The 23,781-nt window shown below is 39.1% G+C and overlaps 1 long non-coding RNA gene across 1 annotated transcript in view; it reads right to left on the minus strand.

Moving 5' to 3' along the window:
- Positions 1 to 3,764: 3,764 nt before the first annotated feature.
- Positions 3,765 to 23,781, minus strand: part of LOC123941981 — a 31,450-nt gene continuing 11,433 nt past the window's right edge. The window contains exons 3-4 of the long non-coding RNA XR_006818374.1: positions 19,597 to 19,679; positions 3,765 to 4,193 (exon numbers count right to left, since the gene is read on the minus strand). This is a non-coding gene — a long non-coding RNA (uncharacterized LOC123941981). The remainder of the gene's footprint in view (positions 4,194 to 19,596; positions 19,680 to 23,781) is intronic.

A 23,781-nucleotide genomic window follows, 5' to 3' on the forward strand; every position in this document is an offset into this window, starting at 1 on the left:
ACCTTTCTTTCCTTTCCTTTCCTTTTCTTTCTTTCTCTCTCTCTCTTTCTTTCTTTCTTTTTTCGTTTTTCTGTATTTTCTGTATTTTCTGAAGCTTGTTTCCTTGGTTCATATGTAACTGTCTTCTCCTTATGTCCTCACATGGTCTTCCCTTTTTGTGCAATTATGTCCTAATCTCCTCTCCTTAAAAGGACAACAGGAATAGAACTACCCTATGTCCCAGCAATTGCACTACTGGGTATTTACCCTAAAGATACAAACATAGTGATCTGAAGGGGCACGTATACCCGAATGCTTATAGCAGCAATGTCTACAATAGCCAAACTATGGAAAGAACCTAGATGTCCATCAACAGATGAATGGATAAAGAAGATGTGGTATATATACACAATGGAATACTATGCAGCCATCAAAAGAAATGAAATCATGCCATTTGTGACGACGTGGATGGAACTAGAGCGTATCATGCTTAGTGAAATAAGTCAATCGGAGAAAGACAACTATCATATGATCTCCCTGATATGAGGACATGGAGAAGCAACATGGGGAGGTAGGGGGATAGGAGAAGAATAAATGAAACAAGATGGGATTGGGAGGGAGACAAACCATAAATGACTCTTAATCTCACAAAACAAACTGGGGGTTGCTGGGGGGAGGTGGGATTGGGAGAGGGGGAGGGGGCTATGGACATTGGGGAGGGTAAGTGCTATCGTGAGTGCTGTGAAGTGTGTAAACCTGGCGATTCACAGACCTGTACCCCTGGGGATAAAAATACATTATATGTTTATTAAAAAAAAAAATTTGGAAGGGGAGGCGAACCATAAGAGACTATGGACTCTGAAAAACAACCTGAGGGTTTTGAAGGGTCAGGGGTGGGAGGTTGGGGGAACAGGTGGTGGGTAATGGGGAGGGCACGTTTTGCATGGAGCACTGGGTGTCGTGCAAAAAGAATGAATACTGTTACACTGAAAAAATAAATAAAATGGAAAAAAATGGTTTATGAAATATAAAAAAAAAAGGACAACAGGAAGATATTAAGGTCCACCCATATGACCTCATTTTAATTTAATTATCTCTCTAAAGACCCTGTCTCCAAATATTGTCACCTTCTAAGGTATTGAAAGTTAAGACTCAAAGGACATTGTGAGGGAGAACACTGTCTCTCCTGATAGCCCTTTAGGATCCCTTACATTCTTCAGTGTAGGCCATCTATCTTATTCACCTCTAAATCTACAGCACTTAGCAAAGCTTCCTGGCATGTAGCAATGGTTCAATATACATTTGTTGAAAATATGAAAACTTTACAAGTGTTCACTTGTACATCCACCAGCATTACAGAGATGAAAAATGATGAAATTTAAACATCCTATTTTAAATCAACTTGGTTCTATAATTTCATAATAACAAATAGTAACAAACAAATAATAAGAAATAACAAATTGGTATTCTCATACAAAGGACCCCGAAGCATTAGACCCAAAAGATGATTACATGACGGAATTATTAAGCCACAAATTATGTTCTTGGTGATAACAAAATAACTCTATGAACTTTATTTTGCCTTTATTTTAAAGATAAGAGAACTAAATAAATTTTTAAAGTATCATTTTCAGAAAGGGGTTTAGGACTGAATTATGATGTTGCTAACCCAGTAAAGTTTAAACTGTGCCATGCATGGACTACAGACTTCCATGGCGATAAGTAATTTGCGTGTGAGCTCACACTTTCACAATCCACAGCATGTGCAGATTAAAGGAAAATGCTTTTTGGTCAAAATTTCCCCACATATGCTATCACATGATTCAATTTAATATGTAAATGAACTCCTTTAAAGCATAATTGCTCAAAGCAGGAAATTAAGCAAATCTGGTGCGGGTTTTTTCTCTTTCCCTCTCTCTAAATAGAAAAAAAACAAAAAACAAAGCAAAAAAAAAAAAACTGGATGCTTCTCAAGGCATACAGTGAAGTCAGGACATTTATATCTTCTATTCCATGAACTCACAACATCTGCATCTGCGTCTGGAGTTCTACAGCCTCTGTATCTAAACTGAAAGTCATCCGCACATTGTATCTGGAAAATGATTCATCCAAAGGAAAAGTACTGCAAAATGTACCCAGCTTCTTAAAGGTCATGGAAAAAAAGAATCTTGAAAGAAAGAAAGAAAGAAAGAAAGAAGGAAAGAAAGAAAGAAAGAAAAGAAAAGAGAAGAAAAAAACGTTCTGAATTCCACAAAATTGACCAGAAGCTTAAGATGTCCAGGATCTTTGTCTGCTGATTTTATTCTTCTTAAATACGTATGGAGCCCCAAAATACCTCCATTGGAGCAACAGAGAGAAACAGGAATAGCAGCATTGTGCCGGCCTCAGTGGGCCGTCCCGTTTCACAGAGCAGCACACAATCTCTTGTGCCACATTCAGGCACAAGCACAATTTTAGGAAATGCAAGCAACCTGGAAACCCACTGACCTACAGATAACCTATTCAGCAACAATGAAACTTGAAAAAAGATTTCATTTTTTTTTAAAAAGGAAAAAGGAAAAGAAATTTGTTTTTTAAAATATGCTTCCCTATTTCAGCAACCAAGTTGATGAAGTCTCAGATATTTCAGATTCCCACCTTCCTGGGTCTGCTCTGGGTTTGAAGCCTCAGGCAACAGTAAATAAGGAGCTGTGAAGTGAGAGCTTACACTGTGGTTCCCAAGTGCAGGAAAACCCCTCAGCCCATCTAGTGCACCTGTGCTCAGAGCCTCAGAGCTGGCACTCCGTAGAGGGATGAGCAAGGGGTTAAACATCTCATAGGCATATAGGCTCATCAGCAAGATCAATGGCTAAGAGCTTAGCCTTTGAGTCAAAGACAACAAGAAAATTACTGTGGAGCTTGAGGGACTTTCCAAGACAGGACATATTCTTAAAGAAAGAGGACAGCAGTACCTCATATGTGCAGATCACAGAGACACAGATCCAGAAAAAAGAGAAGAAGGATATTCAGATAGCTTGTGGAGTTCTCCTAGAATCTTCCCTCTGCTTTAGAGAAGGGAGGATGGTCAGATAACTATTCACCTGAATTTTATTCCAAACCAAAATATTTGAAAATCTTATTTTCACACTCAAATTGTGATAATCTAGAAAAACAGGAAAGCTTTGATTTTTTGTTTGTTTGATTGATTGGGTTTTTTTGTTGTGGTGGTTGTTGTTGTTCTTTTCTCTTCGTCCTTGAAATAGAGGAAATCCTTTTTAAAATAAGGAATTTAGCAAACTTTCATCAAAATATTAAAAGCAAAATGAGGAAGGCAGCCCTGGATCTTGGAATAACAACCTTGAAAAGCTAGTGATTTTTTTCTAAATCAAAATGGGAAAAACATAAGAATTTTCAAACAAAATATTTTATATGAGAGGGATTGAAGCAAAAATGAATATGTCAAGAGAACAGAGAAGATAGTGAATGAACAATAATTGGTTGTGTCATCAGAAGCCAAATATAGTAAGACACAAGATGGAGGGACTGCCTCAGGCTTGCCACTCTGTGGTAGAAGCCCATTATCAGTGACGCCCCCCACCTCACCAGGGGGTCATCACTGGATTAACAAGTGTGGGAGACATGACCCAGCCAGGTAGCCAACCCAAGAAACAGCCCAGCACACTGGGACCAGTGCTGGTGATAACCCCAAGGGCTCAGGTGCCCATGGCCTCCACCCACCACTTCTAGTCTTAAGCGAGTCTGAACTGTCCATAACTCATAAAGATGTTTTCTTAGTGGATGGATCCTTGGGCATACATTTCCTATTTTAAAATGAAGATTAAAAACCATTTTATAATCTTGGCGTTGCAAAACAGAATTTGAATAATATTTTCAATGAGAAACACTATCAAGTTAGGAGAAGAAAGAGAGATTTATTTATGTTCACTCCATAATTAACTTGTTCTAAGTGATTTACGTGTAATTGTTGGACATTTTGTGATCAAGACCTCATAGATATCAGTAAAATTCACTTTTATAAACTCCATCATTCCAACTCTCTTCATTAGTGTGCCTCCAGGATTGGAAAGCCGAGCTTGATGGTAGAAAATCTGATGACTCCAGCCCCTTCTGTGTTTTCATAACTGTTGATTCTAAGAGGGTTTCTCCACTCACGAGAAAATTATTAGTTTTCAGTCCTTGTTCCTTTGAAACTTTTCAACTTCACACACACACACCTACACACACACAGAGAACAATAAAGACTAAGAATTAACATGTCATTACTACTTTCCACTCTTCTTCCACTTACCTTTCAACTTGTATTTTCTTCACTCATTCAAAACAAAATTTCCAAAGTGTCACAGTTCCCAGGTTGGGGACAAATTACAAGAGAGAAGATAGAGGTCATCAAGCTTTGTCAGAGACCTAAGAAAAGAGTGCTTGCTCTCTCACACTCTTAGATTAGGGTTACACAGCCTCTCCTAAAAACTGCTTTGCCCCACAGCCAAAATGGAAGATATGCATGTGCACCGGGTTTTGTATGAAATATCTTAACAATCCTTGGGGCATGCGGGAGGAAATTACTTGCGCCGTGAAATGTGGCCTCACTGAAGACAGAGGAAAGGCCAGGGAATGTTTTATAGTAAAGTTTATAATAGAACATTTGAGTGGTGAAGGGCTATTTGTGCAGCCTCAGGGTGTACTGCTAATAAAAGTGCTGGCTAACCTGCTGTTTTTAAGTTCCACAGACCTATGATGTCAGAATTCATTATGCACCCAAGGGCTATTTATGGCCTCATAAACTGGTAGACAAGGAAATTGTTGGTGAAAAATGGTTTCCAAAGCTAAAATGCAATCATTCATTCGTCAGCTCTCTGAGGACCCTCAAGTCTATCTCTAAGGACTTCTACATAAAGCAAAATCCCGTGCTCTAAGTAGTAAAAAGCTTTCCTGCCCTGGTTCCATTTTGAGTATTCTATGACATCTGAGCCACAGTTGGGTCAGGGCACGTATCTCTAGGGGAAAGATGCCCATCCATAGCCAGCAGACACACAACCTGGCTAAGGTGAGAAATGGGGGAGGAAGGAAGGTGAGAGGAAGAGAGGTAGGGGACCAGAGACAGAAATCCTCATATCTTAGGACTATTGCCATGGGATCATTGGACCTTCTAAGCCATTAAAACTGGGCTTACACTGACAATACAAGACACAGCACCCCAAACTCCCTGGAACATAGTAGGTACTCAAAAAATATTTGCTGAATGAATGATAAGCAAGTTAGATGCCTTTCCTCTTCTGCATCCTAAGGTAATGAAACTCAACACCACTTTTTTGGGAGAAAGCATGTGTGCCTTCTTCAGCCCAGTGCAGAAACCATGTGCAGGAGCACTGAAACATTTTCACTAGTTCATCGAAAATAGTTCTATTTGCTAAACAAGTATCTTACTATGAATATTTTTCCCCTTTGTATGAGAAGCTGATTTCTTCTACTCAACACCCATTTCTGGCTTGTTATTATTATTATTCAATGTATAGAAACAAAAAACAAAAACAGTTCATCCATTTTTCCCACTCCCTACTCCCCACTTCTGGCAACCATCAATGGGTTCTCTGAATCTATGAGCTTAGATTTTTTGTTTATTTGTTTTTAGATTTCACATATAGGAGAAATCATATGATATTTGCCTTTCTCTGTTTGACTCTCTTCACTTAGCATATACCCTTCCAGTCCATGTATCTTGTCACAAATGGTAGGATTTTTCACAATTTTTATGGTTGAATAATATTCCATGGTATATCTACACCACAATTTCTCTATCCATTCATCTTTAATGGACATTTAGGTTGTTGCCATATCTTGACCATTGCAAATAATGCTGCGGTGAACAAGATGGCACATATACCTTTTTGATTTAGTGTTTTGTGTTTTCTTCAGGTAAATACCCAGAAGTGACATTGTGAGGTCATATTGAAATCCTATTTTTAATTTTTTTCAGGAACGTCCATAGTGTTTCCCATAGTGGCTGCACCAAATTACATTCTCATCAACAGTGCATAAAGGTTCCCTTATCTCCACATCCTACCAACACTTGTTATTTCTAGTCGTTTTCATAGTAACCACTCTAAAAGGTGTAGGTAATACTTTATTGTGGTTTTGATTTGTATTTCTCTGAAGATTAATGATGGAAAGCATATTTTCATGTACCTGTTGGCCATGTGTATGCCTTCTTTAGAAAAAAATCTATTCAGGTCTTCTGCCCATTTTTAAATATTTTTATTGAAGTACAGTTGACACACAATGTTACATTAGTTTCAGGTATACCACATACTGATGTGACAATTCTATACATTATGCTATACTCCCCACAAGTGTAGTTACCAATCTGATACCATACACTGCTACAATTATACCATTGACTATTGTCCCTATGCTGTATTATCTGCCCATTTTTATTTTTAATTTTTTTTAATTTTTTATTTATTTCTTATTTTTTTATAAACATATAATGTATTTTTATCCCCAGGGGTACAGATCTGTGAATCGCCAGGTTTACACACTTCACAGCACTCACCATAGCACATACCCTCCCCAATGTCCATAACTCCACTCCTCCTCTCCCAAGCCCCCTCCACCCAGCAACCCTCAGTTTGTTTTGTGAAATTAAGAGTCACTTATGGTTTGTCTCCCTCCCAATCCCATCTTGTTTCATTTATTCTTCTCCTATCCACCTAAGACCCATGTTGCATCTCCACGTCCTCATATCAGGGAGATCATATGATAGTTGTCTTTCTCTGATTGACTTATTTCACTAAGCATGATACCATCTAGTTCCATCCATGTTGTCGCAAATGGCAAGATTTCATTTCCTTTGAAGGCTGAATAGTATTCCATTGTGTATATATACCACATCTTCTTGATCCATTCATCTGTTGATGGACATCTAGGTTCTTTCCATAGTTTGGCTATTGTAGACATTGCTGCTATAAACATTCGGGTGCACGTGCCCCTTCGGATCTCTACGTTTGTATCTTTAGGGTAAATACCCAGTAGTGCAATTGCTGGATCATAGGGTAGTTCTATTTTCAACATTTTGAGGAACCTCCATGCTGTTTTCCAGAGTGCACCAGAATGCGCCAGCTTGCATTCCCACCAACAGTGTAGGAGAGTTCCCCTTTCTCCGCATCCTCACCAGCATCTGTCATTTCCTGACTTGTTAATTTTAGCCATTCTGACTGGTGTGAGGTGATAACTCATGGTGGTTTTGATTTGTATTTCCCTGATGCCGAGTGATGTGGAGCACTTTTTCATGTGTCTGTTGGCCATCTGGATGTCTTCTTTGCAGAAATGTCTGTTCGTGTCTCTGCCCATTTTTTGGGATTGTTTGTTCTTTGGGTGTTGAGTTTACTAAGTTCCTTATAGATTTTGGATACTAGCCCTTTATCTGGTATGTTGTTTGCAAATATCTTCTCCCATTCTGTTAGTTGTCTTTTGGTTTTGTTAACTGTTTCCTTTGCTGTGCAAAAGCTTTTGATCTTAATGAAGTCTCAATAGTTCATTTTTGCCCTTGCTTCCCTTGCCTTTGCCGATGTTCCTAGGAAGATGTTGCTATGGCTGAGGTCAAAGAGGTTGCTACCTGCATTCTCCTCAAGGATTTTGATGGATTCCTTTCTCACATTGAGGTCCTTCATCCATTTTGAGTCTATTTTCGTGTGAGGTGTAAGGAAATGGTCCAATTTCATATTTCTGCATGTGGCTGTCCAATTTTCCCAGCACCATTTATTGAAGAGGCTGTCTTTTTTCCATTGGACATTCTTTCCTGCTTTGTCGAAGATTCGTTGACCATGGAGTTGAGGGTCTATTTCTGGGCTCTCTATTCTGTTCCATTGATCTATGTGTCTGTTTTTGTGCCAGTACCATGTTGTCTTGATGATGACAGCTTTGTAATAGAGCTTGAAGTCCGGAATTGTGATGCCACCAACTTTGGCTTTCTTTTTCAATATTCCTTTGGCTATTCGAGGTCTTTTCTGGTTCCATATAAATTTGAGGATTATTTGTTCCATTTCTTTGAAAAAAATGAATGGTATTTTGATAGGGATTGCATTAAATGTGTAGATTGCTTTAGGTAGCATAGACATTTTCACAATATTTATTCTTCCAATCCAGGAGCATGGAATATTTTTCCATTTCTTTGTGTCTTCCTCAATTTCTTTCATGAGTACTTTATAGTTTTCTGCATATAGATTCTTAGCCTCTTTGGTTAGGTTTATTCCTAGGTATCTTATAGTTTTGGGTGCAGTTGTAAATGGGATTGACTTCTTAATTTCTCTTTCTTCTGTCCTGCTGCTGGTGTAGAGAAATGCAACTGATTTCTGTGCATTGATTTTATATCCTGACACTTTACTGAATTCCTGTACAAGTTCTAGCAGTTTTGGAGTGGAGTCTTTTGGGTTTTCCACATATAGTATCATATCATCTGCGAAGAGTGATAGTTTGACTTCTTCTTTGCTGATTTCTTTTTGTTGTCTGATTGCTGAGGCTAGGACTTCTAGTACTATGTTGAATAGCAGTGGTGATAATGGACATCCCTGCCGTGTTCCTGACCTTAATAGAAAAGCTTTCGGTTTTTCTCCATTGAGAATGATACTTGCGGTGGGTTTTTCATAGATGGCTTTGATAATATTGAGGTATGTGCCCTCTATCCCTACACTTTGAAGAGTTTTGATCAGGAAGGGATAATGTACTTTATCAAATGCTTTTTCAGCATCTATTGAGAGTATCATATGGTTCTTGTTCTTTCTTTTATTAATGTGTTATATCACATTGATTGATTTGCAGATGTTGAACCAACCTTGAAGCCCTGGAATAAATCCCACTTGGTAGTTATCTGCCCATTTTTAAATCAGATTATTTGGGTTTGGGATTTTGGTGGGGGGATTTGTGGTTTGTTTTTTTGTTTTGTTTTGTTTTGGTGTTGAGTTGTATGAGTTCTTTATATATTTTGGATATTAGGCCCATATCAGATATATGATTTGCTAATATTTTCTCCCTTCAGTAGGTTTCATTTTCAAAATGAAATGCCTTTTCATTTTGTTAATGGTTTCCTTTGCTATGCAGAAACTTTTTAGTTTGATACACTTCCCCTTATGTATTTTTGCTCTCGTTGCTTTTGCTTTTGGTGTTAGATTTAAAAACTCATTGCCAAGACCTATGTAAAGGAATTTACCACCTTTGTTTTCTTATCAGAATTTCATGGTTTCAAATCTTATGTTCAAGTCTATAATCTATTTGGAATCAATTTTTGTGTATGATATATCTTAGTGGCCCAGTTCAATTATTTTGCATGTGGCTGTCCAATTTTCCCAGCACCATTTATTAAGGACATTGCCCTTTAAACATTGCATATTCTTGGCTCTTTGTCATAAATTAATTGACCACATGTGATTGGGTTTAAGTCTAGGCTCTCTACTCTGTTCCTTTGATCTATGTGTCCGTTTTTATGTCAATACCATACTGTTTCAATTACTATGGTTTTGTAATATAGTTTGAAATCAGGAAGCGTGATGCCTCCAGCTTTGTTCTTCTTTCTGAAGATTACTTTAACTATCTATGTACTTTGACTATCTTTAAAAATCTATACAAATTTTATGATTTTATTGTTCTATTTCTGTAAAAATGTCATTGCAATTTTGATCGACATACATTGAATTTGTAGATTGTTTTGGGTAGACCAACATTTTAACAGTATCAGTCCTTCTAATCCATGAGCATAGACTATCTTCCCATTTATTTCTGTCTTCTTCAATCTCTTTCATATTGCCTTGTAGTTTTCAATATACAGGTCTTTCACCTCCTTGGTTAAGTATATTGTAGGTGTTTTATTCTTTTTGATGAAATTATAAATGGGATTTCTAAAAATTTCTTTCTAAAAATTCATTATTAGCATATAGAAATGCAAGATATTTGGATATTGATTTTGCATTCTGAAACTTTACTAAATTTATTTACTATCACTAATGGTTTTTGATGAAGTCTTCAGGTTTTCTATACATAGTATAGTGTCATCTGCAAATAGGGACAGTTTGAGTTTTTCCCTTTGCAATTTAGGTGCCTTTTATTGCTTTTCCTTGTCTGTTTGCCATGTCTAGGCAAACAGACTGTTTGCCAACACTACACTGAACAAAAGTGGTTTAAGAGTGGGTATTACTGTCTTGTATCTGATCGTAGAGGAAAAGCTTTCACCTTTTTACCTTCAAGTATGATGTTAGCTGTGGGTTAGTCATATATGGCCTTTATTATGTTGAGATACATTATTTCTTTACCTGCTTTGTTGAGAGTATATCATAAACAGATACTGAATTTGCCAAATGTTTTTTCTGCATCTGTTGAGATGAGCATATCATTTGTATCCTTTGTTTTAATGTGGTGTATCACACTGGCTGATTTGCAAAAGTTGAACCATCCTTATACCCTGAAATAAGTCCCACTTGATGGTGATGTGTCTCATGATGTATGATCCCTTTGATGTATTGTTGAATTTGGTTTGTTAATATTATGTTGAGAATTTTTGCATCTAAGTTTATCAGCAATATTGGTCTGGTTTTGTTTTGTTTTGTTTTTACGTGTGTATGTGTGGCATCCTCGTCTGGTTTTGGTATCAGAATAATGCTGTCTCATAAATTATTTTGGAAAAGTTCTCTCCTTTCTATTTTTGGAAGCGTTTGTGAAAGATTGGTATTAATTCTTCTTTGAAAGTTGGGTAAATTTCATCAGTGACGTTATCTGGTCCTCGACTTTTGTTTTGTGGAAGGTTTTTGATTACCAATGCAATCTCTTTACTGCTAATCAGTCTATTTGGGTTTTTTATTTCATCTTGAATTAGTCTTGGTAGGTTACATATTTCCAGGAATTTATCCATTTCTCCCAGATTATCCAGTCTGTTAGTACATAAGTATTCATCATAGTGTCTTATGATACTTTGTATTTCTGTAGTATTCGTTTTAACATCTGTTTCATTTCAGATTTTACTTACTTGGATCTTCTTTTCTTCTTTGTGAGTCTAACTAAAGGTTTCTCTATTTAGTTTATCACTTCAGAGAACGAGAACTTAGTTTCTTTTTTCTTAAAAGATTTTATTTATTTGACAGAGAGAGAGACAGACAGACACAAAGAGAGCACAAGCAGGGGAAGTAGCAGAGGAAGAGGGAGAAGCAGGCTCTCCACTGAGCAGGGAGCCTGATTCAGGGCTTGATCCCAGGACTCTGGGATTATGACCTGAGCTGAAGGAAGATGCTTAACCAACTGAGCCACCCAGGTGCCCCCCCAAATCTTAGTTTCATTGATCTTCCGTATTATCTTTTTAGTCTCTATTTCATTTATTCCTGCTCTAATCTTTATTTCTGCTCTAACAGTTATTTCTTTCCTTCTACTAACTTTGGGTTTTGTTCATTCTTTTTCTATAAGACATATAGAGGTATAAAGTTAGGTTGTTTGAGACTTTTTTGTTTCTTGAGATAGACATTTATCACTTTCCTCTTAGAACTGCTTTTACTGCATCCCCTAAATTTTGGTATGTTACTTTTGTTTCAAGATATTTTTTTCTCTTGATTTCTTCATGGACCCATTGAATTTTCAAGTGGTATGTTATTTAATCTCCACATATCTGTGAATTTTTTGGTTTTATTCATGTAGCTAAATTTGAGTTTCATACCATTGTGTTTGGAAAAGATACCTAATATGATTCCAATCCTCTTAAACTTATTAAGACTTGTTTAATGGGCTAACATAGGATTTATCTTGGGAAATGTTCTATGTGTGCTCAAAAAGAATGTGCATTCTACTGCTTTTGAATGGAATGTTCAATAAATATGTTAAGTCCATCTGGTCTAATGTGTAATTTAAGGCTGATGTTTCCGTATTTATTTTCTGTCTGCATTATCTACTCATTGGTGTAAGGGTGTATTAAAGTCCCCAACAATTATTGTATTGCTATCTAATTCTCCATTTGGTTCTGTTAATATCTGCTTTATATATTTAGATGCTCCTAGGTTGGATGCATAAATACATACAAACGTTATACCTTCTTGCTGAATTGACCTCTTTATCATTATGTAATCATTTCTTTGTCTACTATCATGGTATTTGTTTTAAACTCTATTTTGTCTAATGTAAGTATAGTGACTCCAGCTTCCTTTTCATTTCCATTTGCATGAAATACCTTTTTCACTGTCACATTTACATTTCACATGGAATATCCCTTCACTTTCATGATAATTAGTTAAGAAAGATACAAGATAGGGTCACCTGGGTGGCTCAGTAGGTTAAGCATCTGTCTTTGGCTCAGGTCGTGATCTCAGGATCCTGGGATGGAGCCCAACATTGGGCTCCCTGCTCAGCAGGGAGTCTGCTTCTTCCTCTCTCTCTCTTCCTCCTTCCATTCATGCTCTCCCTCTCTCTCTCTCTCTCTCTCAAATAAATAAATAAAATATTTTAAAAAAAGAGATACACAAGGTAAAAGTATGTAAAATGTGACATTAAAAACATAAAACATGGGGTGGGGAAGAGTAATAACATTTCTGATTCTTTAAGTCAGAAAATAAGAAAGTAAACATTCTTATAAAGATAATAATTCCTCTATCTATCTTAATTTATGGCCAACATCACACTTATTGTTTAAATACTAGAGAAATTTTCATAAAATCAGGGGAAAATAAAATACCCACTATCACCAATATCATTTAACATTATCTAGATGTTCTGGCTGGTGCAATAAAACATAACACAGTAATGAGAGGTACAAAGTTTGGTAACATTTCCCAAAACATGTTTCTTTGGAACACTATTTTTCTGGAATGTTAAACAGACTTAAACAGATTCTTTGCTGTAAGACTTCTCAAAGTCAGAAATATCCTGACATTTGCTCTGAGTGTCCAAGAATGGACATATTATTCAGCATTTCCCAATGTTTTAAGCACTGTTTTTCACTCAAAGAATTTGAGAAGTCTTGTGTTCCTTGGAACACTCTTTGGGAAACTCTGACTCTATTTGTTTCTTATCCTCAAACATCTTAATTTATATATCTAGTCAAATATATCCATCTTCCCTGAATTGAAGACATAAGAATATAGGCTTTAGAAGCACTTGGCTGGCTGAATCAGAAGAGCATGTGACTCTTGATCTTGGGGTGAAGAGCTCAAGCCCTACGTTGGGAGTACAGATTTTTTTAAAAAAATGAAAGATTTAGAGTCAAAAAGAAAAAAAACGGGTTTGAATCCTACATCCTCTACTGACTAACTGGGGGATTGAGGTGAGATTCTTTCTTCTTTCTTGAGCTTGAGCTCATCTATAAAAGGGAGATCATGATATCTACACTGCAAAATACAGTTCTTATTAGTTTAAACAATATATGTAAAATTGTTCATCCTCATACATATTTTAAAATCCTAACTAAAACAACTATGAGATATCACCTCTGTTATGGACTAATCAAAGGTGGCAAAGATGCAGTGAGATGGACCTTCTCTTATCACAGCAGGTGAGGCTATAGATAGTTACAACCATTAAAGAAAGTAACTTGACAGCTTAATCAAGGGCCTTAAAATTATTCATGTCTTTTTGTCTAGTAATTTCACTTCTAAGAGAAAAATTATGACAAAGATATTTGTTGAAGCTTTCTTATAGTAATGAAATTTTGGAAAAAGTACAAATGTCTATCAATAGGGTACCAACAAAAGTCACATTGCAAGTCCTAGATATTTGTCATTTGCTGCTTGCCCTTTCGAATATTTCCAATTGTGTGTAGTCTTATAGGGAGGTTGCCTGCCAATCCAGACATCAGGGGGTCAGAACCTCTCTTCTCCCAGGCAGCCCAGGGACAGCCATCTCAGCCAGACTCTTCCAATCATTGTTTCTCAGGACTCTACATCTTGAGTTAGTAAAGAATTATAAGTTTATAAATTATAACCCTTTGTTTCAGCTATTTCCTTGTGTGTGGGCTGTGTGTGTGTATGTCTGTTTGTGCATGTGTGTCACAAGCGAGGGGAAAAAGACAGAGAGTATGTGTGTATAACAACAATGTTTTTCTAAGTCTCATCAGAGGTGTGTCTCTCTTATTGGTTTTTTGTGGTTTTTTTAAAAATTTTATTTAGCTATGTGAGAGAGAGAAGGCTTGAGCACATGAGCAGAGGGAGGGCTAGAGAGAGAGGGAGGAGCAGACTCCCTGCTGAACTCCATCCCAGGACCCTGAGATCATGACCTGAGCCACCCAGGTAATTTTCAAAGAAAATCTTACTATTTTTAAAGAAACATCTTTTGGGTCTGTAAATGATCTCAATATTGCAGAGGGAGGTCATTCATTTCATTGGTTTCTGCCATTATCTTTATGATTTCCTTCGTTCTTGAATGCAGAAGGTATTTGCCATGTACCTGCTCAAACCCATGTATTGTGTGTTTCCTACTCGATGAGTCCTATGTCCCAAGATGCAAGCCAGAAACTCACCTTCCCAGCTTCCCTTAGCTAGGCTTCATACCTGAGAATTAGACTCTGTCGATCAGAATCACTCGTGTAAGACTTGGGTTTAAAAGAGAGTAACACTAGAAATCAGGTGCCACACATGGAATGTAGAAACTCCTTTCTGGCCAGGGTGGCCCCAGGGGCATTAATTAGTTAAGGAGATCCTGAAGTCCCACAGCAGGTATTATTAATGGTGTCCAGTAGTGGTGGTCAGTATAGAAGGGTCTTTGCATGGCTATTTTGTGATGGGGTTTCATTTTGTTCTAGTGATGCAGCAAAACTGACTCTTCAGCCCTCCCAAATCAGAGTCCTTAAATATCCTTTAATAAGTGTATTTTCTGTTGAATCTAGTCAGTAAGGACTTTGTAGTTTCTATATAAGAATTCAGACTAAAGCAATGTTTCTTTGGATTGTCTTACTACTCTAATTCTAGCTTCTTGAGTTGAATCATTGACTTTCTTGCTCTCAGTCTTTTTAATTTCTGATAATTGATTTTGAAGCTATAAATTTCCCTTTAGGCAATGCTATTTATATTATTATTATGATTGTTATTATGTTATGTTAGTCACCATACAGTACATCACTGGTTTGTGATGTAGCTTCCATGATTCATTGTTTGTGTATAATGCTTTATCTGCACTTTGGGGTAGAGTGCTTTGTCTGTCATCAGCTATTGGTATTTCATGATTTCCCTTCTGATAAGCTTTTTAATTCAATCATTATTTCATACTTTAAAAAATATATCCCAAACATGTTTTTTTAGATTATCCTTTTTAGGTCCTTGTTATAAACACCTAAATTTATTGTATTGCTGTGTGTCAATATGGCTTAAGGATACTAATTCTTTGGAATTTATTGAGACTTCCTTTGTGGCCTAGAACATGGTCAATTTTTGTGAATGTTCCTTATGTGCTCTAAAAAAAATTTTCTATTTTGTATTCATTACCAGTGGTTTCCAAATGGAGCTCAGCTGACAGACCACACTACATTCATATGAATCACTCTTTAAAAATAGAGTGCCATAGACCTCATTCTAAAATACTATATCCAAACTTCTGAGGTGAGACCCTCAAATCTGTGTGTCAAGCAGCATCTCAATTAACTCTAAAGTGGAAATTTTAGGAAGCACTCTCCTTTGATCCTATCCCACCCTGCCCCCACATTCAGATAGAATCAGAGAGATAATTTCAAATAGAAACCTTTAGTTTTGAAGCGATTTCATGTCTTTTCATGGTACATTTTCCTAATATTCAAAATTATCTATATTAGATTATTCTTTCTTATACTTAGCCTAAATGTTTCATGTATACTTTCTATTCTATATGCATTTCCCCCTCCTCCTTTCATAAAGAACCCAGATTTCATTTCTTAACCCCATGACACATGTGAGACCCATGAGATCATGTAATTTGGGGAAAAAGAGCTCCAAAGAGGTAGCCTGAGGTAGTCCAAATCAACCCCATGGTACTTGCCTATGACTGCCTTACATGATCTGTGAATGACATTCTGCTGGAGACTGTTACTGATCCAGAGAGATGCATGGGCCTTAAACTGGCCCTAAAAAGATGAAAAGAGGAATATTTTCATTTCACTGTCAGAAGAGAAGAACTTTTTTCCCCATAAATATCCTTCTGAATGCACACCACAAAGCCCACAGTGCTAGCTGATGCTATCTTACAACCAGGACATAAACAAGTTAGAATGAAGTGGATGGATCCTGTGGCCAACAGAGTAGAAAAAACAGATCACTGAGCTGATACGACTAGCACAGCTCCCAAATGTGCCCTACACCAACATCTCCAGTTACATGAGATAATTCAATTAGTGTATTGGTAAGGCTTTCTATTCCTTGCAGTCTGAACCATCCTAACAGATAACATTCTTGGTTCCCTTTCACTCTAGATTAAAAACTCAACAACCACTTTTGATTTTCAATGGATCTTTCACCCGAAGACCACAAGTAAAATCTCTCCTTCACTTTTTTAAACCAAATGCTCCCAACTGTGTGTCATCTTTTTATCATGGGTGTCATCTTTCAGCCTTTTAATCAAGGTGCAACTCCTCTCGAACCTACCCAGGTCCTCCTCTAGCATTCTCAGTTCCAGACCTGCATGCATGACCAATATCACATGAATAGTTTCCTCCAATCTATCATTTACCTATTCTAATCCTGAAGTCAGACTTCAGTGCCTACACAGGTTATTAGGGTTCATGTGACTCTGTGACTAAAATGAGAACAATCAGCATACGTATAATCATCTGCCACTAAAATAGGAGTGTCTCATGGAAAACTAAAGTCAGGTGGTTGTTTTTGTGCTTTATTGTAAAATGTCTTCTTCAATGTCATGTGACCATTAACAGAATGGTAGGTATTGCAGGGGTGAATACCTAGCAAAAGAAGAGCCCAGGTATCAAACCTGATCACTATTTGTTAGCACTGTCTCTTTCATTCTGAACATCTGGCACCTAGAGTAAAGAATGTCAGTTCAGGCACCCAAGTCCTCTTGAAATCCATTAAGTGTCCCAAGATCATTCCTTTGTGCCATTATATCTTCTGCTTGGTCTGCCAAGATCTTCTTACAGCTGACTACTCTCAGTCATGAATCTCAGACCAATGTCACCCCAGGAAGGGCTTTTCTGAACGACCACCCAACATCCATTTCTCTATTGCACCTCTCTGTTATCATCATGTATTACTGAAGAGGAACAGAATACGCCACCCCAAAATATGCCACTTTGACATAAGGATTATGTTGACCCAATTATTTTTAAGAAACAATGGACACAGGGCACCTGGGTGGCACAGTAACTTATAGCCTCCAACTCTTGGTTTCAGCTTAGGTCCGATCTCAGGGTTGTGAAATCAAGCCCCAAGCTGGGCTCTGTGCTCAGAGCAAAGTCTGCTTGAGATTCTCTCTCCCTCTACCTATGCCCGCACTTCTTTCCTGCTTTCTCTTTCTCTCTGTCTCTCTCTCTCAAATAAATAATCTTAAAAAAGAAGAAGAAGAAGAAGAGAAAAGAAACAACAAACTCAGGAGAAGCTCTGAAAACTGAGGACATTTACTTTTATAAGGGAAATCTCCATTTGTTAGTATCTCCTTTTCTGTACCAGGAAGAGAAGGATAACCTAAATCACAAGAAACTCTTAGCACCTATTTAAATCTGCATAACAAACTTATCCTTGTTTACTCTGTTTGCCCTGATGACCTCCCACAATTGGCTCTAGCCCCCACCCCAAAATCTTTTTTTTTTTTTCCCTTTAGTTTTAGATGATAGTTAAGGTGATGGCTGGGGCCATTTCAGGGAGTTACTCAGTTTTCCTAGGTCTCTCCCATGTATTCAGGAGGCATATATGTTTTTTTGTTGTTGTTGTTTTTTCTTTTGTCAATCTATTTTTTATTATAGGGAGGGGGGTGGTCTCAGCCTTAGAACCCAGAAGAGTAAAGGGAAAATCATTTTTCCCCCTTTACATTACCATGAGAAAGTTTCTCATTTATGTACTAACTTATTTATGGTCTGCCTTCATACCATTTTCCTCTATCTGAAGGGGGTTTTGTATACTCACTTGTTGTCTATCTCCTCCTCCCTCAAATTTAAGTTTTGAAAGCAGAGACTCTGACTGTCTTCCCCTGAATGTTTCCCCAGCACCTAGTACAGTGCCCCATACAGAATAGCACTTGTGAATAGTTTGTGGAAGAGAGGCATTGGCTGATCAAAAGAAAATCCCAGGGCCTGGGCCGTTCCCCGCCTCCAACAGTGTCATCACCCCATACTCTTATCTCTTTTGCTTCCTTCTGGTGTTGGTTCTCTTCTCTTGTAAGTGGGCTTCTACCAAGGAGTCAAGGAAGTGACAAGATAGCCACAAGAAGTTCCATGGGTGTTTCCTTATGGTTCCTGATCCCGGAGAGAAAAGAGTAAGCCTCTCTTATTGTCTTTAAGATATTATCCTAGAAGATTGTAAGTGACTGAGGTTGAGCCCATGCCCATGCTTGGCCAAGCACAATGGCCAAAGGTTGTGCGATATAGACTGGCATAGGTTGCGTAACCATGCCCAAGTCTGGGGGTGTCATAACACTGTGACTGCACCAGCACAACAGTGAGTGGGAGGAAAGAAGTTCTTAAGGATACAGAGAAGGTGCTACCAATAGAAGGAAGGAAAAGATGCCAGGTAAACCAAAGAAACATATATCTAGAAAATTATCCAGATATAGCAAGCATTTTTTAAATACATTTTTATCCTATTCTCTGATGCCCTGCTTTTTTTTTTTTTTATTTTTTTTATTTTTCCCATTTTATTTATTTTTTCAGCATAACGGTATTCATTCTTTTTGCACAACACCCAGTGCTCCATGCAAAACGTGCCCTCCCCATTACCCACCACCTGTTCCCCCAACCTCCCACCCCTGACCCTTCAAAACCCTCAGGTTGTTTTTCAGAGTCCATAGTCTCTTATGGTTCGCCTCCCCTTCCAAATTTTTTTTTTTAATAAACATATAATGTATTTTTATCCCCAGGGGTACAGGTCTGTGAATCGCCAGGTTTACACACTTCACAGCACTCACGATAGCACTTACCCTCCCCAATGTCCATAGCCGCCCTGCTTTCTTTTGAAACTCCCAGTTATTAATGAAAGTGTCAAATTGTATTGTCCTCTGGGCTTATTTTATTCTTCTAATGACTCCATTATCATAGTTTCAAAGACTAAAGATATGTTTACCTCTCTTTAGATGATTCATGGGAAGGTTAATAGACTTTCACTAAGTTATTCGAGTTCTCTAAAAAAGACAAGGTAAGTCATAAGTAAATACAATGTAGGTTATCACAGAAAACTAAAAGTGAAACTTAGAATATTTTAAAATCATTTAAATTTTCAAAGCTTAATCATTTTCTTAAAGTAGCATTACAGCCCTTAGAAGTAGATTACATGAAGGTAACTTTAATGATGCAAATGCACTTCTCTGCATTATTTGACTAACATGATTTCTTCTACTCTCAACCACTGAAATTCCACTTTTAACTCAAAGTATGAAAGTAAATTACACTAAGTCATTACATAAGAAAAGGGGATGAAAAATAAAGGAAAAGTGTAAGTAATATAGCCCAGGAAAAATATTTTTAAGGGGTATTACCTCTACTACCCAACACTGATCTTCATTTTGTAGAAATATCAAAAGTCCAGACATCAATCAAATCTTGATCTTGAAACAATTTCCTAGTCAGAAAGGGAAAAGGAATATATTAAAATGAATTCAAGGCACCTGAAATAATGTATTATTCTCACATATGTAAATTATATATAATTCTCACATTACTATGGATTTACATATAAACCATGATGTTAGAAAATGAAAAGCAAAAAAAAAAAAAAAACCACACATATACACACACACAAATTCTCATCATACTTAACCTGCTATATGCATCTACATTCTTCTCCCTTTTGTTCAATCTCTATGCTCATAAAATGCCCACCAATTCAACTACATTCCTTGCAACTGATTTACAAGTGGAAAGGACTTCAGGCTCAGATGTTCTCTGAGAACTCTCCAACTGCATAAGTGTTCATAGGTAGAATCCACACAACAAGTTTATTAACTTCCATTTTTGCTGAGCTCAGCAGGGCCAATTCCCTCAGCCTGATGCCAACATACACCCTCCATCTACACCACAAAGCAACAAGAGATTCTTAAACCTACTCTTCCAGATGGAAAGTGCTCCCTACAAGAATCTGTCACTCCCTACCCTCTTTTACTCTGCCCTACTCACCAGCACAGATTCCCAAATGCATGCCATCCTCTTATTCAAGAACAGCATCACTGTGTAAAAGACCTAATTGTCCCTGCCTCTCCCAGGCTTCTTCCCAAAATCCTGTCTGCCCTGTTGGCCTGTTCAATTCTCCACACCCATTTTATTTTATTCCATGACATGGGTCCTGGAGGTTTAGTGTACATTTTCCTGTCTTCAAACAGCATTTCCTTCCATAGGGGAAGAAAAAACCTTTGAGTCCCTCCCCCACCCCCATGAAAAGTTGACAATGAAAACTCACAGTTTTTCAAATTCTTAGCATTTTAACTCCAGAGACTTGAAGAGTAAATAGGTGAATAACTGACTCATCAAGTAGGTCAGTCTTTTTTAAAGCCAAGAACTAGTCACAGCTGAGTCTCTCATTAGGCTTGGTGCCGGGGAACACTCCACTAGCAACCTCATGACCTAGCTAACAACTAACAAGAGCCAAACAAAGGGGACATTTTCTTTTTTCCAAAACTATATTATCCCTCCAGTTGGAAAAATAAAATCCTGAATCTATCCTAGATCCATGTTGATAGGGAAAGTCATGTGGATCGTTGCAATTAAACAGACAGCAAAATTACGTGAAAAAACACTTTGGCCACCAACCTGGACATGAAACCTTAGCTGCAAAAAACAGTAATGAAAAGAAGGAAGAAAAAGAACCAGAATAAAGAAAAACCATTTTTTGTACCAGATCGTTTAAAGACTAAAAATGTATGTGAATGATTTGTTTAAATGGCTATTAAACTGCTAAGGTGTTTATATATGTAAAATATGCATATTGGAGGAAGTCAGCTGGTAGCTTCACCCTCCTGAGGGAAAATCCAAAGTTCATTACCAATCTTCGGTCTACCGCAGAGAAGTCTGCAAACCCCAGGGGCTTGGAATTCTAAAAAGGCCATTCAAGCCTCAGGTGGACTCCGCGTTTCTCCATTTCCCTGTCCTTCCGCTTTTCTTTCCTTAAAAAATTTCTTATAGGATTTGCATTTGATGAGGTTCAAGAGGTCACTTCCCCTCTCACCCACCCCCTCCAGGGCAGGCAGAACAGCGGAGTCCAGAAAACGCCTTCCAAGCCGCAGTGGCTGAGACCTGCGGCCCCGCCTGAAGTTTTGCGCCTAGTATCCTGCGGCCGCTGAGAGGGGACGTTTTCCGCACTCGGAGAACCCAACCTGCCCTTTTTTACTCAGGGTCCCAGAGAGGCTCGGGCCGATCTCAAGCAAAGGCCGACAGCAGAGGAAGGGCTGTTTATTGTCTGACTTTTTCCAAGTAGCATTTGGAGATAGGTCCTGGACAGAGATGAACCTGACCAACGATCATATACAGGGGAAACGTCGAGGCACTAAAATGAAAATGACCTCTCCAGCTTCTGAACTTGTCGCCCTCTGTGCCCCGCGTTTCCGTTCCATTCTGCCCAGGATGGGCACCCTCCCTCTTTGGGGTTACAGTAGCGCACCGCCGCCCTAGGGAGTCAGTACCTCCGCCCGCAAGCAGTCTGACCGCATTGAGCGAACCGAGTGGCGCGGCCGAGGCACGGAGAAGTAGCCCCAAACCAAGTCGGACGCCAGTCACCAGAACTCGCCAGTCCCCTTCTCGCAGAGCTCGACCCGTCCCAACGCGCATTAGCCCAGGATGTTCTCAGAAGCCTCTCCGCCGGGGCGCGTAGCTGTTCGGCGGTTGAGCCTTCGGCCCCAGCTTCCCATCAGGGCCTTTCCGTACTTTTCTCCCAGCTCCGTTTTTAACTCCTAATTCTTAATCGAATCCCAAAGTAAAACAAAGCCCAAGAGTTTCGTTGCGGCTGGGACTGACGGGGGGGGGGGGGGGGGGGGGGCAATTCCCCTTAGGCCCTCCACACCACAACCAAAAGTCACCCCGGAGAAAGCTCTAGGGCTGCGCTGGAGAAAGGGATTCCAGGTCAGAGGAATCTGCGCGGTTTCTGGGCCAGGTTTGGTAGAGCGCTCCCCACGTGCTGCACGCTGCTCTACACGCTTGACTTGTATTATTTCGTTTAGTCCTAGCAACTCTATGGGTCAGCTGTTATTATAATCCCAATTACAGAATGACAGAATTGGGCGCCTGGGTGGCTCAGATGGTTAGGCGTCTGCCTTGGGCTCAGGTCACGAACCCGGGGTCCTGGGATGGGATCCAGCTTTGGGCTCAGGGCTCAGCCGGGAGCCTGCCTCTCCCTCTGCCTCTGCCTCTCTCTCTCTGTCTCTCACGAATGAATAAATAAAATCTTAAAAAAAAGAAAAGAAGAGAAAAGAAAGGAAAGGAAAAAAGAAAAGGAAAGAAATGACAAAACTGAAGTCCGGAACAATAAAGTAGCGCTCAAGGTCAGGTTAGCTCGCATGTGCAAGGTGTATGGGCGAGGAGATATACACAAAAATATTAAACGGAATGAAAGCATTTACGACCTCAGTATTTCAAATTGCAGGTTACATTTTCAGAGTCAGAGCATTGTGAGCCCAGTGGGGTGGAAAGAATAGGGGTGTCGAGCGATGGCTCTTTCGTATCCCACACTTCTGTTCCCGGCTCGGTTATGGTGGACCGCGAGGGTTCTTTCCCTGCCACTCCACCTCCCACAAGACGGTGCAGAGCCTGAGCTTGTCGCAAACGGGAAATGGAGGGAAAACGTGGAAATTTCCTCCTAAAACAAGCAAACGCCACGGGTCGCTTCTCTGGCGGCCCACGACCGCGAGGAATCTGCGACGAACCCTTGAGCTCCAGCCGCAGCGCGCAGGCAAGTTTTTCTTCCGCGCTTTTACGCTTTTCCCGTGGGATTTCGAAAACCTCTAATGCCAATCAGCTGTAGGTGGCTAGACCCCCAGCGAGTTCCCCGAAGTCCCACATACTCGGGCTCCTGCCCGCGTGCCTAACATTACCAGGCGGGAGCTTCCGCACGGCATTCAGACAAGGGACTCGCTACCCTACTCGAGTGAAGTCCTCTGACAAAACAACTACACACGCGCGCGCACACACACACTCACACACACACATTCACCGTGCCCTGGTCACGTGCCTGCTCGAGCCACCAGACATTGACCCACCGCACTGAGAGGGCGCGCCACCAGCCCCGGTGCTGCGAAAGACATTCCTCCAATGGCCGCGTGATCCAGTCTAAGGGAAAAGTTCCCCGGTCCCCGAACCCACCCGGAGTATTTGCCCTTCACTGTGGAGCCACGCAGCGCCACCCATAGCTTAAACATACCCGGAGGCCAGAGACCCCAGCCCGCAGAGGCTGACTTAAACTTGTAGATTATGGACCCACCATCATTTCCTTATTAGGGACAAAACCAAACAAGCATTTAAGAGATCGCCCCAGGAAGGAAAGATCCCAAGTACGCATAAAATTTACAGAAGTACCTCAAAACTAAACAGCAATTTTGCTGGATTGGGCCAAAAATAACAACATAAATGTGTATATGACAAAATGTTAATACTTATACAATTTTCATTTCATCTCTATAATCATTGCAGGAGGAGAATTATTTTTAAATTTTTATTAGCTCTTTACCGGAAAAAAAGTA

The sequence above is a fragment of the Meles meles genome, chromosome 5 (assembly GCF_922984935.1).
Source record: "Meles meles chromosome 5, mMelMel3.1 paternal haplotype, whole genome shotgun sequence".
Classification (NCBI taxonomy): Eukaryota; Metazoa; Chordata; class Mammalia; order Carnivora; family Mustelidae; genus Meles; species Meles meles.